At 36.8% G+C, this 22,899-nt stretch overlaps 1 protein-coding gene across 2 annotated transcripts in view; it reads right to left on the bottom strand.

The window, feature by feature from the left end:
• The window catches only part of LOC150076465 (uncharacterized), a 215,988-nt gene that overhangs the window by 45,168 nt on the left and 147,921 nt on the right, over positions 1–22,899 (bottom strand). The gene's annotated exons all lie outside the window — the stretch shown is intronic.

Genomic DNA, 22,899 nt, shown 5'->3' with positions numbered 1-22,899 from the left:
GGATCCAAGTTTATTATAAGCTGAAAAAATGAGGGAGATATCTGTGCCTGTAAATACTCAGCAGAACTGTCCGGCAAGTTCGCTATGGTAAGGGAGGATTATACGTGTATTTGCCTTAGTAGTGGGTTGTTAATTTTAGTTTTGGTGGCAGAAATGGTGTGTTGGATAAGTTGGGTTGGATAGTTCCTAGATATAAATTTTTCTGTGAGGTATTGAAGTTCGTTACTCTCTTTCCACCAATAATATCCTTGAACTCACTTCGCTATTTACTAGATGCCAGATATTTCAGATTCAATAACAAAATTTTTCGACAAATATTCAGTTTACCCATGGGCTTAGGCATTTCCGCTCCTCTGTCTGAAATTTATTTAGCTACAATAGAGAATCAAATTTTACAACCCTTTCCTTCAGAAATAAAATTATACCCACGTTATGCAGATGATATACTCATAATAGGTAACAGATCCACTATAGACAATCTTTTTTTCAAAATTTAATTCAATACATGATAGATTAAAACTCACTCTTGAAATTGAAACGAACAATCAAATCAACTTTCTTAACCTTACTATTTACAAAACAGGCACAAAACTAAGTACAAAGATTTTCAGAAAAAATACACACACAAGAAAATACCTACATTTTGCTTCACACCACCCTCTTGGTACAAAAAAAAGCTGTCCGATACAACCAAATCCATAATGCCATAAAATATAATTATTCACAAAATGACTTAACTAACGAATTTCAATACCTCACAGAAAAATTTATAGCTAGGAACTACCCAACCCAACTTATCCAACACACCATTTCTGCCGCCAAAAGTAAAATTAAAAACCCACTACTAAGGTAAATACACGCATCATCCTCCCTTACCATAGCGAACTTGCCGGACAGTTCTACCAAGTATTTACAGGCACAGATATCTCCCTCATTTTTTCAGCTTATAATAAACTTGGATCCTTATTTAATACTTACAAAGACACACATAAGTACCCGACTAGCGATTTGAACAATATAATTTATCTGATCAAATGTCAACCAAACTGTGATGCCTGCCATATTGGTAGTACTACAACAAAGTTTGGTTCTACCAAAACCTCTAATACTCGCACATACTACCACTATAATAGTTTTAGAACTGGGCAATCTAGCACGGAACTTATAATACATGCCCATACCCACAATCACATTCCTCTAATCGATTCTACCATCACTATTATAAAACTTAAAACCAGCTACAAAATTCTTTAATATGAAGCTCTCATTATTGAATGGTTCCGACACCATTTAATCTCAATATTATAAATGCGAAACTCCCCTTCAATCTTTCCCCGGCTTGGAATCTCTCACATTTGAGATTCCCACGTGTTCCAAAGAGCATCACGAGAGTATAGATAATTCTTTAAATACAGCAGGCATTTCTCCCCACTTAACTTCACCAACTGAAGACGTTATAACTTAACGAAAGTCCGTCGTTATGACTATTGGCATTGCCAATTTTTTCACTTAAGTTCTAGATTAACTACTTTCTATCTTATGACAACCAGGGATGGAGTGGTGCACTTCTGCTTCCTTGCGCTTATCTTAAATTGCGTTAAATCAACTTATTTTTTTATCCCGCCTTAATTCATTAATTTAATTATTCCACCTTAAATTTAGCCATCAGTCTTTTCATAAAACGATTGCAGATTACATTCAAGGTGAGTACCGTACATTAAACATTTGCTATTTAATACTTAGTCTATTTTTTTTTTTTAATTTAAGTGGAGCTCGGAATGGATGCTAGAACACTGCTCTGATTTGTCATATGCATTGGTGATATTGCTTAGAATAATACACCAGTCACAAGGTATGTTATTCTAGGATTACTACTACCCAGATCTAAAACTTCACATTTTGCAGTGTTAAACTAATCTTAGCTGTCATTCTTCAGTCCACCCAAATTAGTTCTGTTGAAGAAGCATACCATAATTACTGTCACTAACTACCCTGCTCACATCTGTATCTTCAAACTTAGATATTAAACTTTAAATACCTACATCAATATCATTGATGTAGATTTCTGATATTCAAAAATGAAAATCAGAAATGGTAAGGGGCTGTGAACTGAACTCATGGGATCCACAACTCATAACATTAGTCCATAAAGGAAGAATGACCATTTATAATTACTGTCTTCTACCACTTAACTATCCCTTTATTTAAAATAGTAACTTGTCAATGCTACATTTCTCCAGTATATACAACAATTGTTCACGTGGGACTGTATAAAAAAACTTTATTGAAATCTAAGTAAATGATGTAATAGTTACTCCTCCTCTCCATTTCTTTACTGACAACCTCACAGAAGACACTGTGATTCCCTTATAATTCTCTACCCGTCCAAGTGATCTTATATTGCATCCTTAACTAAGGATTCCACAATCTTTCCTATACACATTCAGTGATCACTGAATTATAACTACCCCATCCACAAAGGTTGTATGCCACATACAAGGTGTGTATAAAACCTAATGAGACTGAATGCGTGGCTAGAAAACTGGCAATGCTGTAACCACACCTCCGACACCAACCGAGATGTACATTCTTACTTGATGATCAGTGTAAGTTTCAACTCGATGGTGTTAACAAGTCTGACTTGATAGAGTTGTGTAAGTGTGTGTAGTAGTGATGCGTTACGAAAATGGAAAAACAAAATCTCGAGCAGTGTTGCGCAATCAAATTTAACGAAAACACAACAAAAACTTATGAAAAATTAAAACGGGCTTATGGAGAGCATGTTCTATTGGGGGGCACAGGTTTTTAGGTGACATAAAACATTTTTGGATGGCCGTAAGAGTGTGGAAGATGAACCTCGTTCTGGAAGACCTTGTACGTGAAAAACTTACAAAAATGTGACCAAAATGAGGGCTCTTGTGAGGTCTGATCGAAGTTTGACAGGCTGAATGATCGGTAGTGAGCTGAATTTGAATCGCCAAACTGTTCGCAACATTTTGACCGAGGAATTGGGCATGTGGAAAATTTGTGCAAAGCTGGTTCCAAAAAACATCACCAACAAACAAAAGGAATGTGTGCACGGACCTTCTTGAATGCATCGAAAATGACAAAAATTCTTTCAACCCTATCATAACAGGTGATGAAGGGTGGATTTTCGAGTACGATCCCAAAACCAAACGACAAAGTTCAGAGTGCCGCACAAGCAACTCACCACGCCAGAAAAAAGAAAGAATGAGCAAATCGAAAATCAAATCCATGCTAATTTGTTTTTTCGACAGTCAAGTTCATAAGGAATTCATGCCTCAAGGACAAACAGTTAATCAACAGTACTATCGTGAAGTCCTTGAATGACTCAGAAAAAGGGTTAATTCGTGTCCAGCTAGAGACTGCAGACTCTTGGATGCTGCATCACAACAATGCTCCCGGGTCACAATGCCATTTCCATGACCGAATTTTTGACCAAAAAGGGTATTCCAGTGGTTCCGCAGCCCCCATACTCGCCTGATCTAAGTTCTTGTGACTTCTTCCTTTTCCCCAAGCTCAAATTCCACCTCAAAGGCCATCATTTTGGAACTGTGGACAACATCCAAAAGATCGTGACAGACCAGCCGAAGCACTTTCGATTGAAAATTTCCAGCACTGCTACCGGGAGTGGGAGCAACGTCTACAGCGGAGTATGACTTCCAAAGGAACTATTTTGAAGGGGATAATGTTGATTTGTAGTTCAGTTGTTAATAAAAATTTTATAGCACCAGTCTCATTACTTTTTAGACACCTCATAAAAAGCCAAACAGTTTCATACATTAGAGCAGTGGTAACTTGTATCCAGTTGTGCAAGTCAAAGTGACAGAGTAGCAGTTACATTATAATAAAGATATCATGGAGTTTAAAAATGGTATGATTATGGGACCTAGTGTGTCAGGTGCTTCCATATCAGAAACGGCAGGTCTTGTCAGATGCTCAGAGCCCAGATGTGGTTAAGGTGTACAAAGACTATAAATGAACCACTAGGTGGCAGTGATCACAGTGTGCTGAAGTGGGATTTACTCAAAGAGGTAACTACCATTAGGGGTAAAGGGAAGGGTTATTGCTTTCGTAAAGGCGACTACGATGGACTGAGACAGTATTTAAATTCTATACAGTGGGACCAACTGATGATGTTACCAACAGCAAATTCAAAATGGGAAGCATTCAAAGAACTTATCTTGGAAGCTACTAGGCTTTACATACCAACTAAGAAATATTGTTCAAGGTTTAGGCCTAAATGGATGTCAGATGAACTAATGAGACACATGGCAGAGAAGAAAAATGCATGGGATACATACAAATTAACACGTGACACAGAAGCCTATGATAGATACAAGTTGATCTGTAACCAAGTTACAAAGGAGGTTAGGCAGGCGAAGGCAGATTACGAGATATCTTTGGCAAGGGATGCAAAGAAAAACAGCAAAGAGTTCTTTACTTATGTAAACTTTAGAAGGAAGGGGATGAATCAGATTGGTCCACTTGATATCGATGGGTCAACTGTTGATGATCCTGCTCAGGTAGCTAACAAACTAAATGAATATTTTGCATCGACATTCACACATGAGGAGTTATTCAGCGAGGGGAGTGCCAGAGGTGTATTCACCTCTGGCAGTAAACTAGAGAATCTTGTAATCTCTGAGAGTAAAGTGGAGGAGAAATTGTTGAAGATAAACACAAGAAAGGCACCTGGAGTGGATGGGATCTATCCAGTTATATTAAAGGAGGCAGGAAAGGAAGTAAGCAAACCGTTAGCCATAATCATGAGAGCTTCCTTGGACTCAGGGGAGGTACCCATGGACTGGAGATTTGCAAATGTGACCCCAATTCACAAAGGAGGATCAAAGGCTAACACAAGTTTTTTTTTTTTTGGTTTGGTAGTTGTTGGCGCATCGGCTTCTGTGGCCATAGTGCACCTCCCAAGGTTTTTGCAGTACTTTGATCCAAGCCCGAGGCGGGAATCGAACCCGCGACCTTTGGGGTGCCAGGCAGGCACTTTACCCACTTGGCTAGCCCGGTCGGCTACTAACACAAGTAATTATAGACCTGTGAGTTTAACTTCTGTTCCCGGAAAATTAATGGAGGCACTGGTTAAAGAAGCACTGCAGGATCATCTAGACAAGACTTCAGTTATAGCTCGGACACAGCATGGTTTTGTTAAGGGGAAGTCTTGCCTGACCAATTTAATTGGATACTATGATGCAGTCACAAAAGAACTGGATGCAGGGAATAACTTTGATATTATATACTCGGATCTTAGAAAGGCTTTTGATACTGTTGCACATGGAAGACTGTTGCTCAAATTGGAGCAGTGTGGTATTGGAGGCAAATTGCTGCTATGGATAAAGGGGTGGTTGATGGGGAGAAGATAGAGTGGTAATCAATGGTCACTGTTCATCGTGGACTAATGTTATTAGTGGAGTCCCTCAGGGTTCAGTATTGGGTCCATTATTGTTTTCTGTATTTATAAATGATATTGATGATGGTATATCAAGCTTAATGTCCAAGTTTGCAGACGATACGAAGGTTGGCAGGGTTGTTAAGGACACTAATGACAGTACGCTGCTGCAACAGGATCTAGAAATGTTGAGCAGATTGGCCGAGAGGTGGCAAATGAAGTTTAACATTGACAAATGTAAAGTACTACATATGGGAAACAGCAACCCCAAAGCAACATATCAACTCTGTGGTACTACACTGACAGTGGTAGAGAATGAAAGGGCATGGGGGTGGTTGTGCAGTCAGATATGAAGTTCTCTGGGCAGTGCAGATGGGCTGCAAGAGTAGCTCATGGTGTATTGTCAATGATATATACGAATTTTTCTAGCAGGGATAAGGAGGTGATTATTCCCTTGTATAAGGCAGTGGTTGGGCCATACCTTGAGTACTGTATACAGGTCTGGAGGCCTCATTTCAAGAAGGATGTAGAGCTGCTGGAACAAGTACAGAGAAGGGTAACAAGATTGGTGAATGGAACAAAGGGGTGCTCTTACGAAGAAAGGCTTAAGTTTTGCAAATTACAGTGTCTGGAGACTAGGCACCAGCGAGGTGATCTGATAGAGGTGTATAAAGCCTTGAATGGTTTGAGCATGCTCAATGCTGATGGGATTCTTCCTCTTGCTCAGAATAATCACCTGAGAGGGCATATATTCAAATTGAGGAAAGATAGATGTAGGATAGACGTGCGGAAATTTGCCTTTAGCCAGCAGGTGGTTGGTTGGTGGAACAGACTTCCATCCCTTGTCATGGAAGTTGATAGCCTAAATAAGTTTAAGGCTCAGCTGGACAGGTACTTCGAACGAACAGAGGGGTGAAGTGGAAGTGGTTATTCTTTATTTATTTATTTATTTTTATTTTTTGGCTGATGCTGCATAAGCTTGCTTTCTTGCATCAAATGCCTCTACTAATGCTAATGCTAAGACTGGTCTAGAATGGGTCAAACCACCTCCTGCTGATAGAACTGTAAAGAATTACGCAAGGAGGATGTTCATGGTGAGCAAAGGGTGTAGTACATTGCACTACATCCTTTGCTCATGTAGTGCAATGTACGGGCTAAACGGCAGGTCACCGTGCGACAGTTGACATCACAATACAATATGGGGAATACAAAAAGAATATCCAAAATGATTATGTATTGCACACTCAGGCATATGTGGTTCCACGTATCTGGACACACTGATGGGGTGGCTTTTCCCACAGCGGCAGGAAGTCGCTAACAATTTCACTTTCCAGCAGGATGGGGTTCCATCTCACTTCCACTGCGGAGCTTCCATAATGAATAATTTCCATGGCGCTGGATTGGGCGTTCTGTCAAACATTGAACTGCCTCTTAAACAGCAGCCACCGAGATACCAAGATATCACACCATGCGACTTCTTGTGGGGGATCCATTAAGAACCTAGTGTTTATACCACATCTTCCTCGTAGCCTTAAGGTACTGAAGGAATGCATCATGGCTGCCGTTTTAACCATTGACGGTGATACGTTACAAACGGTCTGGGATGAATTAGACTACAGGATTGATGCTGTGTGAAACGAGGGGTGCATATTGAGCCTTTGTAAGATTATAGAAATAACTGAGATAGTTCCTTTAAAAATTGGTGATATGTTCATATATAACCTAGTTACTGAGTAATAAATTTTTGAAAGTGTTCAATTCTTTTTGAATCACATTGTGTGTGTGTGTGTTTTATATTTTGTACATATTAGTTACGAGTCATTGTCAGGCTGTTTAGCTAATGGGAGGCGAAATTAGGAAAGTAATTAAGATAGAAACAGACACTCCTGCCCTCGTATTACACTAATAGCCAAGAGTATGGAAGTAGTTGTAGGAAAGTAAACATTATGCAGCCAGGCGCAAGATAGGCGAGTAGTTTCACGCAAATTACGAAAGTGCTTATACAGAAACCTTTCAAATAATGCAAATATACACAGTCAGTCCTCGTGTAACACGTGTTTGCACTACACTAATTAGATCATACATGATTTATAAATAGGGGAATGATATCGCGTATAACACGAACCAAATTTGCTTATGCATGATTCACCTTTGTTTTTACAAAGAAATGGCAGTCTAACACAGAATCATCCCAACTGAACGCAACATGATAGGAATGAAGAGAAGATTCTGAAAATGTATCTGTTTTTTATATCAGTGAAGGGGAAACACTTTGCCATAATAACGTAAAAAACAACAATTCCAGCTATCGGTATAATCGCAAATGCAATTAGATCGAGTTTACTACCAGTTCATAACAGATTCCACTAGCAGGAACGCAACTGGAAATTGTTTTTGTTTTATGGGAGTGACCTCCAGAAATGTGAGCTAGTGAGGTGTTAATAGCGTCTCTGGTGTCTCTGCCTTTACGGTGTTGTTTATTCAGTTGCTACACGTGCACAGCTTTGTTTATGTGTGTATTAAGAGTGCTCTTCATTTTGTAATTGTGCTTTATTCCCTAAAAATGAGTAAAATACTTAATTAAAAGGTGTGAAAAGGCGTCCTGGTGAAGAAACTACAGATTCAGAGAGAAAAAGAAAAGTAATATCGATAGACAGAGGTGGACTGGGTCAAAAATTCTTAGCCGGGAAAATTTGTAGGGGCCTCATACTAGCGTTTATGGCTAAAATCACACTCGCCTTCATCTGCTTCTGGCCTCTGGCCCACCGGGGTTTCCCTGGTAAGGCTTATGGCAAGTTGGCCTCTGTCGATACAGAAAAAATGTGAAATTGTAAAACACTTTGAGCGGAATGAAAGAACATGTAATATTGCACGTGCTACAGACCTATATGAGACAACGCGAGAACAATTAGAAAGAATGCAGAGAAAATAAAAACTTTCATAGCACGAACAACGCAGTGTAATAAAATCCATTAGATCAAGACACAAAGAATTGGAAGAGATGGAATGGCTGTCATTTGTTTGGACAGAAGATCAAACAGAACAAGTCTGCTTACAATAGAAGCAAAAGCATTAGCAATATTTTATTATGCAATGATCGTAATAAAATACGTAATTTATGGTAATGTTTTGGTTACAAATGTGTGTTCAATCTTGGGTGGTCGACACCTAACCCTATTTTCCCCATAGGGCCTGTTATTCATATTGCGCGATTTTGCATTGCATGAGGGTTTCTAGGAACACAACCATCACGTTATACGAGGACTGATTGTATGTATGCATGTATTTGGAAAATTAAATGCACAGGGCATAATCCTTATGGGTTTTGATAATTAACTATATAGTATCGGTGTAAATACACCATAGTTAAAAACAATTAAAACGATGCCCTCTACGCTACATACGCAGTTCAAATATATGGGTTAACTATGGTGTATTTACACCGATACTATATATATATAAAAGAAGAAGTATAATAATGGGTTAAAATGTGAAAGTAGTAGTGAAAAGATAAAAATAAAAATAAATAAGAATGCACCTGAGTATGCAACACAGCAGCAAAGAATGTAAAAGTTTATATATGTAGGGTTGAATTAATAAGTCAGTTAAGTGTGAAGATGGAAGTGTAAATTACACAAAATGCCAAAAGCTATAGGAAAAGGATAGCAGAAATATGAGAAATTGTAGGTGTGAAAAAGAAAGAATGAATGAATGTGAATATCCTATATGTTATAATGAATTAAGCCAAATTATAGGTTGAATTATAAAGTCAATTAGAGAGTAAAAGGTCATTAAGACCAAAAAATTCTTAGGTGACAGTGCTGGCAAGAGCTAGAGCATATTGGTATTCAAAAGGAAGAGTAAAAGCTATGCTGGAGATTTAAGATAAGGTGACAACAGTAAATATGGAGGAGTATTAAATGAAATTCAATATAAAAGATTGAAAAATCCAAGAAACTTAAAAAGTTGTAATACTATTTGAATCAGTACTTGAAAACAAAATATGATTTGTTAATAAGTTTCCACAAAGGAGAGTAACTTATAATTATATTTGATTTCTTGACAAATTTTATTAAACATATTAGCATTAGTGGAGGAATGATGCAAGAAAGCAAGCTTATGCAGCATTAGGAAAAAAAAAAAAAAAAAAAACCCTTCCATTTCACCCCTCCGTTCGTTCGAAATACCTGTCCAGCCGAGACTTAAATTTATTTAGGCTATCAACATCCACAACAAGTAATGGAAGTCTGTTCCACCAACCAACTACCCGCTGGCTAAAGACAAATTTCTGCACATCTATCCTACCACTGTCTTTCCTCGATTTGAATTCATGCCCTCTCTGGTGATTATTCTCAGCAAGAGGAAGAATCCCATCAGCATTGAGCATGCTCAAACCATTCAAGGCTTTATACATCTCTATCAGATCACCTCGCCGGTGCCTAGTCTCCAGACACTGTAATTTGCAAAACTTAAGCCTTTCTCCGTAAGAGCAACCCTTTGTTCCATCCACTAATCTTGTTGCCCTTCTCTGTACTCGTTCCAGCAGCTCCACATCCTTCTTGAAATGAAGCCTCCAGACCTGTATACAGTACTCGGGGTGTGGCCTAATCATTGCCTTCTACAATGGAATAATCACCTCCTTATCCCTGCTAGAAAAATTCCTGTATATCATTGACAAGACACCACGAGCTACTCTTGCAGCTCATCTGCACTGCTCAGAGAACTTCATATCTGCCTGCACAATTACCCCCAGGTCCTTTTCGTTTTCTACCACTGTCAGTGTAGTACTACAGAGTTGATACATCACTCTGGGGTTACTGTTTCCCATATGTAGTACTTTACATTTGTCAATGTTAAACTTCATTTGCCACCTCTCAGTCCATCTGTTCATCTTTTCTAGATCCTGTTGCAGCAACGTACTGTCATTAGTGTCCTTAACAACCCTGCCAACCTTTGTATCGTCTGCAAACTTGGACATTAAGCTTGATATACAATCATCAATATCATATATAAATACAGAAAACAACAATGGACCCAATACTGAACCCTGAGGGACTCCACTAATAACATTAGTCCATGATGAGCAGTGTCCATGGATTACCACTCTGCTTCTCCCACTCAACCATCCCTTTATCCATAGCAGCAATTTGCCTCCAATGCCACACTGCTCCAATTTGTGCAGCAGTCTTTCATGTGCAACAGTATCAAAAGCCTTTCTAAGATCCAAATATATGATATCAAAGTTATTCCCTGCATCCAGTTCCTTTGTGACCACATCATAGTATCCAATAAAATTGGTCAGGCAAGAGTTTCCCCTAACAAAACCATGCTGTGTCCGAGCTATAACTGAAGTCTTGTCTAGATGATCCTGCAATGCTTCTTTAACCAGTGCCTACATTAATTTTCCTGGAACAGAAGTTAAACTAACAGGTCTATAATTACTTGTGTTGCCCTTTGATCCTCCTTTGTGAATTGAGGTCACATTTGCACATCTCCAGTCTATGGGTACCTCCCCTGAGTCCAAAGAAGCTCTCATAATTATGGCTAAGGGTTTGCTTACTTCCTTTGCTGCCTCCTTTAATATAACTGGATAGATCCCATCCACCCCAGATGCCTTTTTTATGTTTATCCTCAACAATTTCTCCCCCACTTTTCTCTCAGTTATTACAAAATCATCTAGCTCACTGCCAGAGTTGAATACACCTCTGGCATTCCCCTTCCTGAATAACTCCTCATGTGTGAATGTAGATGCAAAATACTCATTTAGTTTGTTAGCCACCTGAGCAGGATCCTCAACTGTTGAACCATCAATATCCAGTGGACCAATCTGATTCATACCTTTCCTTCAACAGTTTACATAGGCAAAGAACTCTTTTCTGTTTTTCTTTGCATCCTTTGCCAAAGATTTCTCGTCATCTGCCTTTGCCTGCCTAATCTCCTTTGTAACTTGGTTACAGACAGGCTTATATCTATCATAGACTTCTGTGTCACGTGTTAATTTATATGTATCGCATGCATTTTTCTTCTCTGTCACATGTCTAATTAGTTCATCTGACAACCATTTAGGCCTAAAACTTGAACAATATTTCTTTGTTGGTATGAAAAGCCTAGTAGCTTCCAAGATTAATTGTTTGAATGCTTCCCATTTTGAATTTGCTGTTGGTAACATCATCAGTTGGTCCCACCTTATAGAATTTAAATAATGTCTCAGACCACCGTAGTCACCTTTACGAAAGCAAAAACCCTTCCCTTTACCCTTGATGGTAGTTACCTCTTTGAGTAAACCCTACTTCAGCACACTGTGATCACTGCCACCTAGTGGTTTCTTTTTCTGCAGATTCTTAATGCATGAAGAATCACTACTGATAATCAGATCAAGAGTATTACTCCTTCTAGTTGCCTCCCAAATATGCTGATGTAGAAAACAATCATCCAATAAATCCACAAAAGCCTTGCTAGTGTGTGAGTGACCAACCCACAAATTCCAGTCAATATCTGGGAAATTAAAATCCCCCATTATAAGACTCTCTTATTACTGGCTCACTATTTCCCTGTACAGTTTCTTATTATACTCATCAGGGTCATTAGGCCTATAGCACACTCTTACTCTCAATTTTGAGCTCTCAATGCTTACGTCACACCAAACTGACTCGACACTGCACTCTCCATCGATGTCGACTGGCTGCACTTCCTTGGATTTTGTGTTTCTTAACTAATAGCATAACCTCTCCTCCCTTCCTATCTATCCTTTCTGTACACATTGTACACGCACAAATTCCAGTTCTGCATTCCTTATATCTGTGTGACACCACATCTCTGATATCCCAACAATATCTGCCTTTGATGTTTTGAGCAATACCTCAAATTCATCAAATTTATTTACCAAACTCCTAGCATTGGTGTACACACAAGTATACATGCACCTTCCTATTCTTAGCTACCCTAACACAACCCATGTGTTTACTTGTACCGCAATGACTCCCAGCAGTCTCTGAAATATCCTACATCTTGTTTTCCAGGCTGCTGCTCATTCCAATAGAAGCAGAGCAAGAATCACTTTCACCTCTGCCAGTGGCTACTGTTAATCTATTAGTCCTTGTATCCCCCCAAGCTAGCAGTTTTCCAACCCACCTAACACTGTACAGTTGATATTTATGGAAAAGTGAGAAACTTAGTAAAGGAACAAAGAGATCATTCCCAAGGAAATCATGTGAAGTTATTACTCTCCAAGTAGTGGAAATACCACCATATAATATTACAACTGTACAAATACTTGCTAGAACTGACCTGATCAAAGTATATTATAACCAAATGTATGTCTGATAAATTAAGTAACAATATTAAAACGTTAGTTGATAAAATATATAGGGATACTGGTTTTTTTTTTTTTTCTTTCCCAATATTTACTTTTGCTAACATCAAGATTTAATTGCATATTTGCTCTAACCCCTTTTTATAACTTATAGCCAAATTTGCCCACCCATATCTGATGCTTGCTACTATTGCTTTTATTAATTTAATAATTTTTACTTTACAGGTCACTCCTCTGTAATTGGCTTTACAATTCAGCCTATAATTTTACTTAATTCATTATATTTATATCATTTATATAATATAATTATATAAGATATTCATTCATTCTTTCTTTTTCACATCTACAATTTCTCATATTTCTGCTATCCTTTTCCTATTATCTTTCGACATTCTGTGTAATTTACACTTCCAAGTTCACACTTAACTGACTGATTATATATAAAAACACAAATAAGGATTCTTATATTTATTTGTGGCACAGATCAGCTTTTGATATGCCATGCCTGCCATCCTCGTCTCACGTCAACTGCCAATACACCAGGGGATCTCACAGTAAAGCAGTTTATTTGCTCTCACTTTCATTTTCAGTTGTTTGAAAGAAACAGTATCTCTTTGCATCTGTCAACATAGTTAGTCATAAGTAATTGCTGTGTGACCCAATAGCTGTTGAGTGTTTGTTCTATGATAGGGACGCTTGTTCCACAACATCTTTTGTGTTTATTTGGGGGGGGGGGAGAAGAAAGGTTAGCAATGACCTTTTGGTCATTGCTAACCTTTCTTCATTGCATACTGGACCCTTTCAAGAAGGGTGATATTCTTATTTAGCTATGCTGCAGTGAGTTATCACCTAACTAGCAAACAAAAATGACACTTATCTCGCTTTTTGTCCTCGATCTGATACAGCAAAGCAATAAAGCTTAATTATAGAATAAAATATATCAAAATTCAAATACTACAGTTCCTTTCAGAGACACGGTAATTGTTATAATCTTCCAAGAAACTTCTCCAATTCCAAATTTTCCAATAAACAGAGTTTGAATTGCAAACTCTGTTTATTGGAGAATTTGTATCCTAGATACTCTCTATTATGCCTTTAGCAGTTATTGCCATACTAGCTGAAATTTCATAGCTTTGAAAAGGATGTCATGAGCTGTTGCTTACAAAGAAAATTTATAACTGAATATATCGCAACAGGTAGCTTGTTCTCATTTCCTCTCTCAGAAGAAAAATGTTTGCTTTTTGTGAGTTTCCTGTGTACAATTACCATGCCAGTTATGTACTGCATTTTTTTTTATTATTGCATCTCTAATTGTGGTGCGAAAGGAAAAAAAGCTGAGTCTATAATTACTCTGGGATAAGTCTTGTTATTTATAAAAAAATAATTGTGTAACTGAGAATATACCACACAAGGGAATACAATAACTCTATGGTCTGCACTTGTATACCACTGCATTAACTGGTTCTGCCTTCATAAGGTATGGAGTTTACTGTTGGTGTCAATTGTGAAACTGTGTGTGTGTGTGTGCGCGTGTGCGTGCGCCATAAACTGCATTATTTTTTATATTCCTCTTCCCGGACATGATTACACTAGCATTTTATCCGAAACTGTGATATAATGAGGTGCAGTATATCAGGGATTTAATAGGGTTTATTCGTCATAAAATTAGTCTCTCGCATTTTCTGGTTATCAAGTGAAAGGAATTTAAAAAATAATTTTTAGCCATTGATCAAGGAATAAAAATACATGGATCATCCAATAAATTTTTTAATTTTTTGTTTATTTGCTTTTTCACTCTCCCTTTAATTTTATTTACTTTATTTTTTTTAATAGCTGTGCATCCTCTTAGTGCTTAATCAAAATTCATCACTGTGACAATGCAACATCAGTCACAGGAAAGTGCAGCTCACTTTTTTGTACATAAAAACAACTCTGAACAAAATTAAGAAGTCACCTACTGGTTTGGAAATGTCTTAAATGGCCCAAGGGAATGCATCAGGTCTATATACAGTACATTAACTGAAATTATGGTGTGATGATGCCACTATAATAATTTCAGTTAATTTGCTGCATATAGACATGTGTTTGCAGTAACTTATATGCCTGTTTAACTTTTCTGCAGTCTGAGGCTTTTGGCTTGAATTTTTATTAAGTATTAAGGTACTAAACACCATTTGGCATCTTTCATATCATGGATTTCATTTCACAACTGAGTTGTCAGCTGTTATACCACTGATTCCCAAAGTGGGCACTATTGCACCTTTAGAGGCACTAGAAAACTCAAAGCGGTGCTGGGAGGCAAGGGGGCAGTAGTGGGACGTTGGAAGGCAAGGGGATGCAAGGCTGCTCAAAAGGGGCAAAGAATACAAATTGATACCTCCTACACATAAAGTTATATGTCTGAAAAGCTGATTTTACAGTAGAGCTGTTTGAAGTTCAAATATTTTCAATGTTTCTGATTTAAAAAATTCTATTAACTTAACTAATTTAATCACAACTAAATCAACAAATTTATTTTGAAACAAAAAACTTACCATTAAACTTCAAACAGCTCTACTGTAAAATCAGCTTTTCAGGCATACGACTTTATGTGTAGGAGGTATAGAAATAGCGCTTCTCACATCCGATGTAACATGGCGAGAAAACATGTAAATCGCAACCATACGAATCGAGCAGACTAAACAGGCGTGATGTGGCGAGCACTCGCTCAGGCTCTGTCGAGACCAGTGTTTCGTTCTTTGGGACAATTAAACAGGACTAAACATGCACGATACGAGTGATCGTGCACGTTCTGAAAGTCCAGTGCAGAATACTATAAATATAATCTTTCCTGAGACTAGCCTTCGATCAATTGGTGCACCGCTGCCAGTTTTGTGTGTACAGACCTTGTGCTCTTTGATACTGTGCGTGTGCTATTGCCATTACTACTACACCCTTTTGCTGCATTCTCCACGTGGTGGTAGCAGCAATACATAGTGTGCTACGTATTGTTATTCGTTATTGATATTATTACTCTATCCAGATCCTGACATTTTGTAAGTACATTTTTTCCTTTCTTTGTAGAATTTTGGCATTAACTATTGGAGAAACTGATCAGTTCAATATGAAATTATTACAGAAATTAGTGGTTGTTCATAAAACTGTCACTGGTGTTAAGCGCAGTGATAGCGTTATCTTTTTAATGAATAATATATGAAATAAATAATAATATATATTTTTACAGATATAACCATGGCAGAACCAAAGAAAAAATGTATGCAGTACAGTATCGAATATTTAAAATATGGCTTTGTTCCATCACCTGTAAACAAGCCATTACCAATGTGCCTGATTTGCCAAAAAGTATTTTCAAACCAATCTATGAAACCTTCAAGATTAAGGAGCACTTGAAGAAAATTCAAGCTGACAAGACAAAGATTTATCTTATTTTCAAAGCACTCCAAGACCAATTTTGGAAACAGCCGGCATTGTCAAGTATGTTTTCAGAAGCATCAAAGCAAGAAAATGATGGGTTACGCGCCTCTTACATTTCATTACTGATTGCCAAATCTGGAAAGCCACATACTATTGACGAAGAATTAATTCTATCAGCTGTTAGTGAGATTATAGGTACTGTGTTGCACAAGCCAGCGACTGACGTAATCAAGAAAATTTCTTGACAATAATACAGTACAACGACGAAATGGGCAAGGATGTGGAAGACATTATGCAATTTTTTGAAGACTACCCAATTTTCGTTACAACTGGATGAATCAACTCTACCAGGGAATGAAGCCTTACTGTTAGCTTACGTTCGGTTTATAAAAGAAGAAAAATTAACTCAAGAGTTATTATTTGCCAGACATTTGGTAACAGATACTAAAGGAGAGTCGATATTACTTGTCGTGGAAGAATTTTTTTAAAGAAAAGGAGATTCCTCTTACAAATATTATGACAGCTACAACTGAAGGAGCTCCATCGATGGTGGGCTGCCAGCGTGGATTCATTGTACACTTAAAAAAGTTGGTGCCAAATGTAATGGCGGTGCATTGCGCGATTCATCGACAACATTTAATAGCAAAAAAACTTGGTGATCGCTTGCATCACTCATTGCAATACGTCATTAGAGTAATTAACAAAATCAGAAAATTCTCTTAATGACAGATTATTCAGCCAGTTGTGCATACAAAACGATGAAGAATTTAATTGTTTGCTACTCCACACAAGTTCGCTGGTTGTTGAAGGGCACCTGTCTGAGTTGCTTTTATAGTCTTTTTTGAAACAGTTTTAGAATTCTTTGAAAACAAAGATGCTTACCTGTGAGACAACTTGAAAAAGTTTAAAAGTGACATAGCTTATATGTCAGATTTATATTTAAAGTTTAGTATTGAAATGAATTTGCAGCTGCAATTTGATTTGATTTGATTTTTTATGGCGCATTGGCAGCTAAGACTGCAGCTGCAAGGAGATGAACTAAATTTGATTAAAATGAAGGCTGTTATATTTGCATTTGTTTCAAAGCTTGTTCTGTTCAAATGCAACTTGGGATGTGGAGAATTTTACCAGTTTCCGAGTCTTTCAGCACTCAAGGAAGACAGAAATACATGATGACATTCAAAGTCTACTGTCATCATTTGGAAGCATTACATAAGGACTTTTGCAAATGATTTGAAGATATTCTCGCCATGAAGACTCCAGATTGGGTTTCAGACCCATTTTCAAGTGTTGAGGAAACAGTAATGCAATTACAAGAAGAATTGATTGAATTAAAAACCAACAAGAGTTGAAGATCAAATTTAAGAACGGGTACCATCATTTCTGGTTGCAGCAACAAATTACAAATCTTTATCCTGGATTATGGACCATTGTGAAAAAGTTCTCAATTGCGTTTCCAGCATCATATTTAGTTGAATGTGGATTTAGTGCCGTTATGTACCTTTTGACGAAAGAGAGAAACCGACTACAAATAGTGGAACTGGGCAATTTAAGGATGCTGCTTACTAATATTGAGCCAGATGTGGAAAAATTAGTCTCATGGCATCAGCAATTAAAATGAAAAAATCGAAAATCTTACACTACAGTAAAAAATAATTAAAAATCAACTGCACAATTTAAATCAAATGAACACAATTAAAAATTAAATAATTTAATTAAAAGAAATTTAACAAAAAAAATTAGAAAACGATTTTCCTTCCTAATTTTTTCATTAAATTTCTTTGAATTTTTTACTGTAATGTAAGATTTTCGAGTTTTTCGTTTTAATTGCTGGAGAGTATCATATGGACATGTTCTATGTATTATATTGAGGTAAACTTCTCTTATTATTTTACAAATATTGATATCAAACGTAGAACGTATTGAACATTACAGCTCTGGTTCATACTATCGAATTATTTTTAGATTAATAAATCAAGAACTTTTAGATACTGTTGTACAATTATATTTTTGTTTATAAAATAAATGCTTAAATTTTAAATAGTTTTTTATTAAAATTTAATTTTCAATGTATCATTTTTGACTGACTTTATGGGGGGGGGGGTGCTGATGAAATATATGCTCTAAAAGAGGGCAGTAGTTGAAAAAGTTGGGGAAACCCTGTGTTATACCATCAGAGTACCTACCCACACACTGATGAAGGGCCAAATGGCCTTGAAACAGCTGTCTTGATGGTGGTATCCAGCGTGAAAAGTAAACAATAGTCTTCTCTGTTGGGGAAGCATTAATTATTCAAAGTACAACTGAATAGGCAACTCGTGAAGGCACAATACATGAAACAATGCCACTATAATAATTTCAGTTACTTTACTGTGCATAGACATGATGTATTTGTACTAACTTATATGTCAAAGGACTCAGACATGTAGAGAAATTAATTTCTATCAGTTCAAATTTAAAACAAAAAAATTCTCAAATGCTTTTAGACTGGTTTATTCATAATAATAAAAATGGCAAAAATCATGCAAATATGGAGATTATATCTGATTTCACAGAAATGGGAAAAATATTACCAAGATTTCACAGACCATGGTGTTGAAATCAACCACACACTGGCTTAACCATGCTAATATTTTGTCTGCACAACCTTTTGATTTCAAAATTCTTGGACAATTTCCTCCACTATGACCATTCTTGAGGTCCCTTTGAAGAAACTGAGGAGCTATAGTTGGTTGACAGGATAAAATTTGAAGGTTATAAGCTTTATGTTATGGTTGTAGTTTTCTATTAAGGAGGCAATATCCATCTATTTCTTGAGATTACAAGAAATTTGCCATTTAATTTGTCTCTAAATTACTTTGGCCTCCATATTCTTATGGAAGGAAAATCTCATTTTGCTTTTTTCCCTGATGTATCATGCTTTCTCTCACTTTTTTCATAGTTACTAAGGTTGGAAATGGTGGGGTACTTACAAAATAAGTTCAATAACTTATTATTCTCCTTTTTTTTTTTTTTGCTTTATATTGATTGTCATTCTGTTATTGTTACACATGGGTGTTTTAAGATTGTGGTTCTCTAATGCAAGTTATTCCTTTACTAGTTAAGAACTTAAAATACATATCGTTCATATTTCCTTAGTAAACTTTTAATTTTTAGAGCATCACTAGAATGTATATATGCAGTTATAAATGCTTGAATCTAGGCACAACCTATTGAGCCTCTTTTATACTTTGCACTAGTCAAGAAAAGGTATTTGTTTCTAAAAGTTGCAGAAATTGGCCGAGCTTTGGGTTTTTCTTTTAATCTATATATCTAGTTTCCTGGAAAAACTATAATGTGACTTTTCCTGTTGTGAACTTAAATAAATAATCTATTCTCTTTAGAAAAATAAAGAAATATTGTATTCTTCTATGAAAGATTTGGAGCATCAAAAGATGATATAAACGAAAATAATAAGTAATCACCCTTTTAAAATAAATATACCAAGTAACGACTAGGCTTACTAAGCTATTAAAAAAAAAAAAAAAAACCACTTTCACAATATGTATTCTGCATGAAATGAATATTTCATATTTCTTTTAAATACCGAGAATAGAGATTTTTTTTAACTGTAAGTTTTTGTGAAATACCTTTAATCTTCACAAAATTCAAAACACTGCTTTTTGATAAAAATTAACTGAAGTACACAGATACTTTGAGAAATCCATTTAGCCAGAATGATATAAAATTATATTTATTCATGTGTTTGATTCTTTTAATAAAATCAAACCAAATTCTTTTACAGTATGTTTGCAGATGATACAAAGGTTGGTAAGGCAGCCATCAATGAGCTACTGCAAAAAGATCAGAGAAAATTGGTTCGATGGCATGAGAAATGGCAGTTGAAGTTTAACATTGACAAATGCAAGTACTGCACATGGATAACAGTAGTGGAGAGGGGGGGAAAAAAAAAAAAAAAAAAAAAAAGATAAATTGTGCAGTCAGACATGAAATTCTCTGAGTGGTGCAGACTTGCTGCCAGGACAGGTCATGGGGTTTTGTGATATATACAGTAACTTTGCTAGCAGGGATAAGGCGGTGATTGATCCCTTTGTATAAGGCCATGGTTAGGCTGCATCTTGGAAGGATGTAGATCTGCTGAAACAGGTACTTTTACCTAGAAAAGCTTCAATTCTGCAAATTGTCTCAAGACCAGGCACCTGCAGGGAGATCTGATTGAGGTGCTTAAAATCTTGACTGGATTGAGTAAGATGAATGTTAATAGTATTCTTCCACTTGCTGAGACTACACACGAGGGAGCATAAATCAAGCTGAGGAAGGATGGTAGCAGGATAGATGTGTGGAAGTTTGCCTTCAGCCAGCAGGTGTTTGATTGTTGAAACAGACTTCATCTGTTGTTGAAGTGGATGGGCTGAATAAATTAAAGGGAGCACTAGATAAATTCTTGGAGGGTATAGATGGGTGAACTGTCTTGTTTTTTTTTGGCTGATGCTATATAAGGTTGCATCCTTGCATCATTTGACATTACTACTACCACCACCATTTACTGATGCAGGATCCTCTTATCAAGTCTTGTATTTTCTACTTTTTATTGAAGAGGCTCATTAAAATTCCTTTAACAAATATTATAAATTATATTCAATACCGAAACAACATTGTTGATTACTGAACATAAGAAAGGCACCTGGGGGGTGGATGGGATCTATCCAGTTATATTAAAGGAAGCAGCAAAGGAAGTAAGCAAACTTTTAGCCATAATTATGTTTAACATTGACATAATTATGAAAGCTTCCTTGAATTCAGGGGCGGTCCCCATGAACTGGAGAAATGCAAATGTGTACCCAATTCACAAAGGGGGATCAAAGAGTGACATGGGTAATTACAGACCTGTTGGTCTAACTTCTGTTCCATGAAAAATAAAGGACTCACTGGTTAAGGAAGTGATGCAGGTTTATCTAGACAAGACTGCAATTATAGTTCAGACACAGCCTGGGTTTGTTCAGGGGAAGTCTTGTCTGACAAATTTGATTGGATACTATGATGTGGTCACAAAGGAACTGGATGCAAAAAAATTGGATTATACGAAAGCTTTTGATATTGTGGCACATGGAAGACTACTGTACAAAGGACACTGCTCTTTGTGGAATAATGTTATTAGTGGAGTCCCCCAGGGTTCGGTGTTGGGCCATTGTTGTTTTCATTATTTATCAATGATACTGATGAAGGTATATCAGGGGTTAATGCCTAAGTTTGCAGACACTATGAAGGTTGGCAGGGTTGTTAATGACAGTAATGGCAGTATGCTACTGCAACAGGATCTGGAAAAGTTGAGCAGATGGTCTGAGAGGTGGCAATTGAAGTTTAACATTGACAAATGTAAAGTACTGCATATGGGTAGGAGTAACCCCACAGTATCGTATCAACTGGGTGGTACTCACTCAGGGTAGTGGAGAATGAAAAGAACCTGTGAGTAACTGTGCAGTCAGATATGAAGTTTTCTGAGCAGTGTAAAAATGCTGCAAGAGTAGCTCATGGTGTCTTGTCAATGATATACAGGAATTTTTCTAGCAGGGATAAGGAGGTGATTATCCCCTTGTATAAGGCAATGGTCAGGCCACACCTTGAATACTGCATACAGGTCTGGAAGCCTCATTTTAGGAAATGATGTAGAGCCACTGGAAAGAGTACAGAGAAGGGCAATGAGATTGGTGAGTGGAACAAAGGGTTGGTGTTACCAAGAAAGGCTTAAATTCTGAAAATTGCAGCTTCTGGAGACTAGGCACCTGTGAGTTGATCTAACTGAGGTGTATAAAAAGCCTTGAATGGTTTGAGCAAGCTAATGAGAATGCTAATGAGATTCTTCCTCTTGCTCACATTACTCACCTAAGGGGACAAATTCAAATTGAGGAAAGACAATTGTAGAATAGATGTGCAGAAATTTGCCTTTAGCCAGTGGGTGGTTGATAGCAGGAACAAACTTCCATCTGTTGTAGTGGAGGTCAACTTAAATGAGTTAAAGGTAGAATTAGACAAACATTTGGAGTAAATGGATTGGTGAAATGGGAGGGTTTTTTTTTTTTTTTGGCAGATTCTATATAAGCTTGCTTTCTTGTATCATATGCCTCTACTAATGCTAATATATCAATACTACTACTGTAGTTTCAAATGTTTGCTCCTTTTTTTTCTGCTGCAGCTGTAAGTCTCAGATGAAAAATTATAAAGCTTAAAAAAAATTCACCTTTGCATTCTATAACACTGGTCAACACGTAAAATGTTATGAAAACAAAAATACCCAATCTTGACTAATATTATGCTGCTGAACACAAAAAAAAAAAAAAAAACAAAAAAATTGGTCGATTGGCTCTTGTTTTCGAATTACATTAGAACTACAAAAATTATTCATTTTTTTTCATTAGGAAAGGTCACCACAATGGGATATAGTGCATAATCACTTTAATTACTACGAACTATAACAATCAAAGAGTGAACATTTTTCAAAGCCCTTACCTCTTCTTAATAATGCTATCTGTTATTGTTGTTCTTACACATTGATGTCCCCTGACTACTATCGAGAAACTTATTTCTGAATAATGTAGTAACAAGATTAGAACAAATTAGGTGCTATGATAAACTATATGAATAAACATTCAGCACCTAAGACAGTATCATGTTCACTGTGAAAGCTAACATGGAATAAGGCAAAATGTTTCCCATATTCCAGAAAACTAATGTAGTGTAGACTAGCAAA

Source organism: Mastigoproctus giganteus, chromosome 13, assembly GCF_048544385.1.
Source record: "Mastigoproctus giganteus isolate SK-2022 chromosome 13, ASM4854438v1, whole genome shotgun sequence".
Lineage (NCBI taxonomy): Eukaryota > Metazoa > Arthropoda > Arachnida > Uropygi > Thelyphonidae > Mastigoproctus > Mastigoproctus giganteus.
This window is presented reverse-complemented; position numbering and strand designations above follow the sequence as displayed.